At 47.3% G+C, this 5635-nt stretch overlaps 1 pseudogene; it reads left to right on the top strand.

Annotated features, from left to right (window-relative positions):
• Window positions 1-4332: 4332 nt before the first annotated feature.
• On the top strand, window positions 4333-5183 carry LOC703469 (cell cycle checkpoint protein RAD1 pseudogene; annotated as a pseudogene).
• The last annotated feature ends 452 nt before the right edge of the window (window positions 5184-5635 follow it).

Raw genomic sequence — 5635 nt, forward strand, 5'->3', positions numbered from 1 at the left:
GTGTCCCCATTCAAATCTCAACTTCAACTGTACCTCCCAGAATTCCCACGTGTTGTGGGAGAGACCCAGGGGGAGGTAATTGAATCATGGAGGCTTGTCTTTTCCGTGCTGTTCTCATGACAGTGAATAAGTCTCACGAGATCTGATGGTTTGATCAGCGGTTTCCGCATTTGCTTCTTCCTCATTCTGTCTTGCTGCTGCCATGTAAGAAGTGCCCTTCGCCCTCCGCCATGATTATGAGACCAACCCAGCCATGTGAAACTCTAAGTCAAATTAAACCCCCTTTTCTTCCCAGTCTCAGGTATGTTTTTATCAATAGTGTAAAAAAGGAATAATATACTGTGCAACATATAAAAAATGAACAGCCTGTAATCCCAGCACTTTGGGAGGCCGAGACGGGCGGATCACGAGGTCAGGAGATCGAGACCATCCTGGCTAACACGGTGAAACCCCGTCTCTACTAAAAAAAAAAAATACAAAAAACTAGCCGGGTGAGGTGGCGGGCGCCTGTAGTCCCAGCTACTCCGGAGGCTGAGGCAGGAGAATGGCGTAAACCCGGGAGGCGGAGCTTGCAGTGAGCCGAGATCCGGCCACTGCACTCCAGCCCGGGCTACAGAGCAAGACTCCGTCTCAAAAAAAAAAAAAAGAAAGAAATTGGCTGAGTGTGGTGGTACATGTCTGTAGTCCCAGCTACTCAGGAGGCTGAGGCAGAAAGATCACGTGAGCTGCGGAGTTCAAGGCTTCAGTGAGCTGCAGTCATACCACTGCACTTCAACCTGGGTGACAGAGCAAGACCCTGTCTCTGAAAAAGAAAAAAGAACAGAGGCTCCTGCTTCATGGACCAGCCTTCAAAAGGAGCCTCCGTTGTGCTCCCGAGTCATTTTCACACTGGAAGAACAGTCAGCAAGGTGGCATCTGTTATCAGATCAGCCCACTGATACCTCCCTAATGACCTCCAAAACTGCCCTGAAACTCAGAGACGTTCCAGGATTGATTGCTGTGTGTCCTGAAGTTTCCCTCTGGGCTCAGGTTCCTCAGCTTCCATGGACTGGCTGTTTGGACACCTACTGAACCCTAATTCTATTAGTAATACTGCAACCCCACTATAATCTAAAGATTAGAAGTGCGAAAGATTGACCTCTGCAAACCTTGGGAAGACTCACTGGGCTCTGAATCTTACACCCTAGAACTCTGGTGTCTTGCCGGGTCCAGTGGCTCATGCCTGTAATCCCAGAACTTTGGGAGGCCGAGGTGGGCGGATCACCTGAGGTCAGGAGTTCGAGACCAGCCTGACCAACATGGAGAAACCCCGTCTCTACTAAAAATACAAAATTAGCCGGGCGTGGTGGCACATGCCTGTAATCCCAGCTACTAGGGAGGCGGAGGCAGGAGAATCGCTTGAACCCGGGAGGCGGAGGTTGCGGTGAGCCAAGATTGCACCATTGCACTCCAGCCTGGGCAACAAGAGCGAAACTCCATCTCAAAAAAAAAAAAAAAAAAAAAAAAGAAATCTGGTGTCTTGAACCTAAGATTTTGGGGCAGTTTCTGAAGGACTTTCTGATGCTAAAAATGATGGTAAAGGACAAAGGTATACCCAGCTAATCCCTGGGCACTCCCTTTCTTGTTCTTGAATACTGGGCTGGCTAGACTCAGATACACATGCATGGACACGCACACACACACACACACACACACACACACACACACCTGTTCCATATTATTGGGTCTCTGCTTGCTCTTAACCCCTGCTTCAAATATCCTTTCCACCTTACTGCACACAACTGACTGTTACTTAATTATGGAGATTCAGCTCAGGGATCACTTCCTCAACCCCAAGCTGGGCTAATGTTTTCACAGCACCAGGGTTGAGCACCATCCTAGCCGATTACATAGAAATGGCCTGGTAATACATCTCCTCCACTGGACCAAAAGTCTCTAAGGATGGGGCCCACGTTTGGCTCCCTGTTGTTCTCAGAGTCTCACCGGATGTCTGCAGCGCCACAGGTGCTCAGTGCAGGTTTGTCGTTCTGTCCAGTGATTGTGTTCTCAGCCTCCAGGCAGCCTCTTCCTTGTAGCATGGCCAGGTTCCCATCGGGCAGACTCATTACATCCGCGCCAGGACTTGTAAGTTTGCCGCTTATCTGAGGTTCATCTGCAAGAAGCTGTAATTGAAACAGCTTCCAGGATGGAAATATCACTTCTAGAATTTAATTTTCAAGCTTATACCCTGGATCCTTCAAGCCGATTACAGGAAACGGTTGGAGTGCTGGTGCTCCCCGTGTTGAATCCAGATGGGTGTGTTTACTAGGCTGAGAAATGTTAATCCTAGAAATGGCCTAGAAATGTCTGGCATTCACTTTGGAGGGAAATAGAAAAATAAAGTAGTACAGCCAGCCAGCTCAGTTATAGTTCCCTTAAATAATGCTTTTTTTCAAAACAAGGTGGGGAGAGGGTCTGCTGGGGGGACATTTGCTCCAAAGGAGATAGTGTGCAACTGTCATTGATTTTGAAAGTTCAGAAGAAACATTCTGAGGAGTTAGTCTTTAGTATCATTACAAGGCTAGCCAAATAACCATGGGCCTGAATGCTGACAGGTGCATGCTTGGGGCTAAGGAACAGAGATCTGAATCTGTTCTCCTCTGAAGGCCATATGTAAGTGCACATGAAGCCAAATGACAATGAGAAGAAGGGCCTACACATTTACTGAGCCCTGGCTTCTTGCCAAACACTATACTAAGCACTTCACATTTTTTATATTGTTTGATCCAATAACTCTGAGGTGGATACCACTACTACTAACCCCATTTACAGTTGAAGAAACCAAGATTCAGAGAGAGGCTTGCCCAAAGTAGCAGGGCTCCCATATGCTTTGCAAACACTTTTATAACTTTAAATGATTTTTTTTAACCCCACCATGTGCTGGCACTACAACCAGCCCAGCTGGCGGGTGGTCATTCCTGTCCTGTGTAGTGAAGACCCAAGATCCTCTGGCAAGTGCTCCCAGGCAGCACGGCAGTGGGGCCCATTTGTCCCTAATAAACGTTTCTTCCATGCAGTGCTCAAACCCCTCAAGAAAGCAAAATACAACAGCTTCAGTAACTAAATAGGCGACCAGCAACCTGCCTGCCCAGAGCTCTCTGAGACTTTGTTTTTTTGTTTTTTTTTCTGAGACCGAGTCTCGCTGTGTCACCCATGCTGGAGTGCAGTGGCACAATCTTGGCTCACTGCAACCTCCACCTCCCGGGTTCAAGCAATTCTCCTGCCTCAGCCTCCCGAGTAGCTGGGGCTATAGGCGCCCGCCACCATGCCTGGCTAATTTTTGTATTTTAGTAGAGATGAGGTTTCACCATGTTGGCCAGGCTGGTCTTGACCTCCTGACCTCAGGTGATCCACCCGCCTTGGCCTTCCAAAGTGCTGAGATTACAGACGGGAGCTACCGCACCCGGCCTGAGACTTTGTCTTCAGTTACACGTGCAGTGAGTGATGAGGGAAAGGAAGAGAGCTTTTTGAAGCCGTGTGACCCTGGCATGTATTTCTGTGCCTCCCGTAGCACCTTCCCACAGATTCTAGAGAGACAGGAGAGGAGGAAAGAGCCCCTCTGTCTCAGTCAAGAGTGCCACCTTGTGATGCCAGCACCAGAAAAGAACTGAACATCGCTCTGGCCCCTGAGCTCAGCCCTGTGAATCATCCCCATGGCTCCTCCCTGGCAGCAGGCTCTGTTTGTGGTGCTCTGTAATTAGTTAATGAACTATCTGAATGATATTTCTGTAGTCATTCAACCAGCCCCATCCTCAGGGTGGTAATTGTATTTGAGGTTATTTAAAAAACATTATTGTATCCAAATAGAGTTTACATCAGCAGACAGCATGATTAGTAATCCTGCTATCCCTGGTGTTTCTAAATTGTGCTAAAAACTGCCTGGTGAGTCGTGCAAAAATGACTGCACCAACAGAGAACAGTGGGGCTTCTCTGGCAAAAACCACCAACTGTCTGAGGGGAGGAGTAGTAAAAGCAACTTGTGGCTAGAACCCAGTTGACTTCAGTTTAGAACAGATTGTTTTCAAGAGGCCCTCCACTAATTTGATCATTATCTTTGGATGAACTAACTCTTCATTATCTTTACAAGAAAATGCTTGAACGGGAGGTGGAAGGCTGATCCGAAGAGTGGCAGGAGCTGCTTCACTTCCTCTGCGGTTTCCTGGAGCTCTTGCCCCTCCTCAGGGAATTTGCCGGGAGGGGCTCTCCAGCGTCCAGACCCCTCTGCAAAGGTGTTTTGCAATCTTCAGGAGCAGGCCCCAGGAGCATCCCTCAGGGCTGAATGTGCAGTGGGCGATGCCCCTCCTGACCCAACAGACCCAAGACGAGAATGATCAGTACAGCCTTGTGGCCAGCCTTGACAACGTTAGGAATCTCTCCACTATCTTAAAAGCTAGTGATTTCCGAAAATGTGGCACACATTTCGCAACTAAAAATGGAATCAAAGTAACAATGGAAAATGCAAAATGTGTGCAAGCAAATGCTTTTATTCAGGCTGGAATATTTCAAGAGCTTAAAGTTCAGGAAGAGTCTGTTGCTTTTCGAATTAATTTAATTGTCCTTTTAGACTGTTTATCTATTTTTGGATCAAGTCCTATGCCAGAGACTTGAACTGCACTTCGGATGTGTTAGCAAGGTTATGGCGACCCTTGGATGCTGTTCCTGGAGGAAGGAGGAGCGGCGGCAGTCTGCAAAATCAACACACAGGAACCTGAAGGGACCTGGACTTTAATTTCTACAGCACCAACGTTACTGATAAAATTCTGCAGTCAGAGGGGCTCCATGAAGCTTTTTCTGAATTGGATATGACGAGTGAGGTCCTACAAATTACCATGTCTCCTGACAAGCCTTGTTTCAGGTTATCTGCTTTTGGAAATGTAGGAAGTTCCCACCTTGACTGCCCCAAAGATTCTGATCTGATGGAAGCATTTCATTATCATCAGACCCAAGTCAACAGATACAAGATTTACTTACTGAAACCCTCTACAAAGGCATTAGTCCTGTCTTGTCAGGTATCTATTCGGACAGATAACCGAGGCTTCCTTTCATTACAGTATATGGTTAGAAATGAAGATGGACCAATATATTTTGTGGAATATGACTGCTCCCCTGATGAAGAAGTTCTTGAATCTGAGTCTCAAGTATGACAATTCACTGTTATTTATGTGGGTATTGATAGATGAAGTTCTCATTCTGAGTACAGTACTTTTTTTTTCTTTCTTTTTTTTGAGACGGAGTCTCACTCCGTCCCCCAGGCTGGAGTGCAGTGATGCGATCTTGGCTCACTGCAACCTCCGCCTCCCAGGTTCAAGCGATTCTCCTGCCTCAGCCTCCCAAGTAGCTGGGATTACAGGCGTCCGCCACGGTGCCTGGCTAATTTTTATATTTTAGTAGAGATGAGGTTTCACCATGTTGGCCAGGCTGGTCTTGAACTCCTGACCCCAGGTGATCCACCCACCTCGGCCTCCCAATGTGCTGGTATTACAGGCGTGAGCCACCGCGCCCAGCCTTCAGTACAGTACTCTTTATAATTTCATATTGGATTTCCTATAGAGAAGAAGCATGGCGAAAATAGAAACAAAGTCCGTGTACCCTAATA

The sequence above is a fragment of the Macaca mulatta genome, chromosome 9 (genome assembly GCF_049350105.2).
Source record: "Macaca mulatta isolate MMU2019108-1 chromosome 9, T2T-MMU8v2.0, whole genome shotgun sequence".
NCBI classification, from domain to species: domain Eukaryota; kingdom Metazoa; phylum Chordata; class Mammalia; order Primates; family Cercopithecidae; genus Macaca; species Macaca mulatta.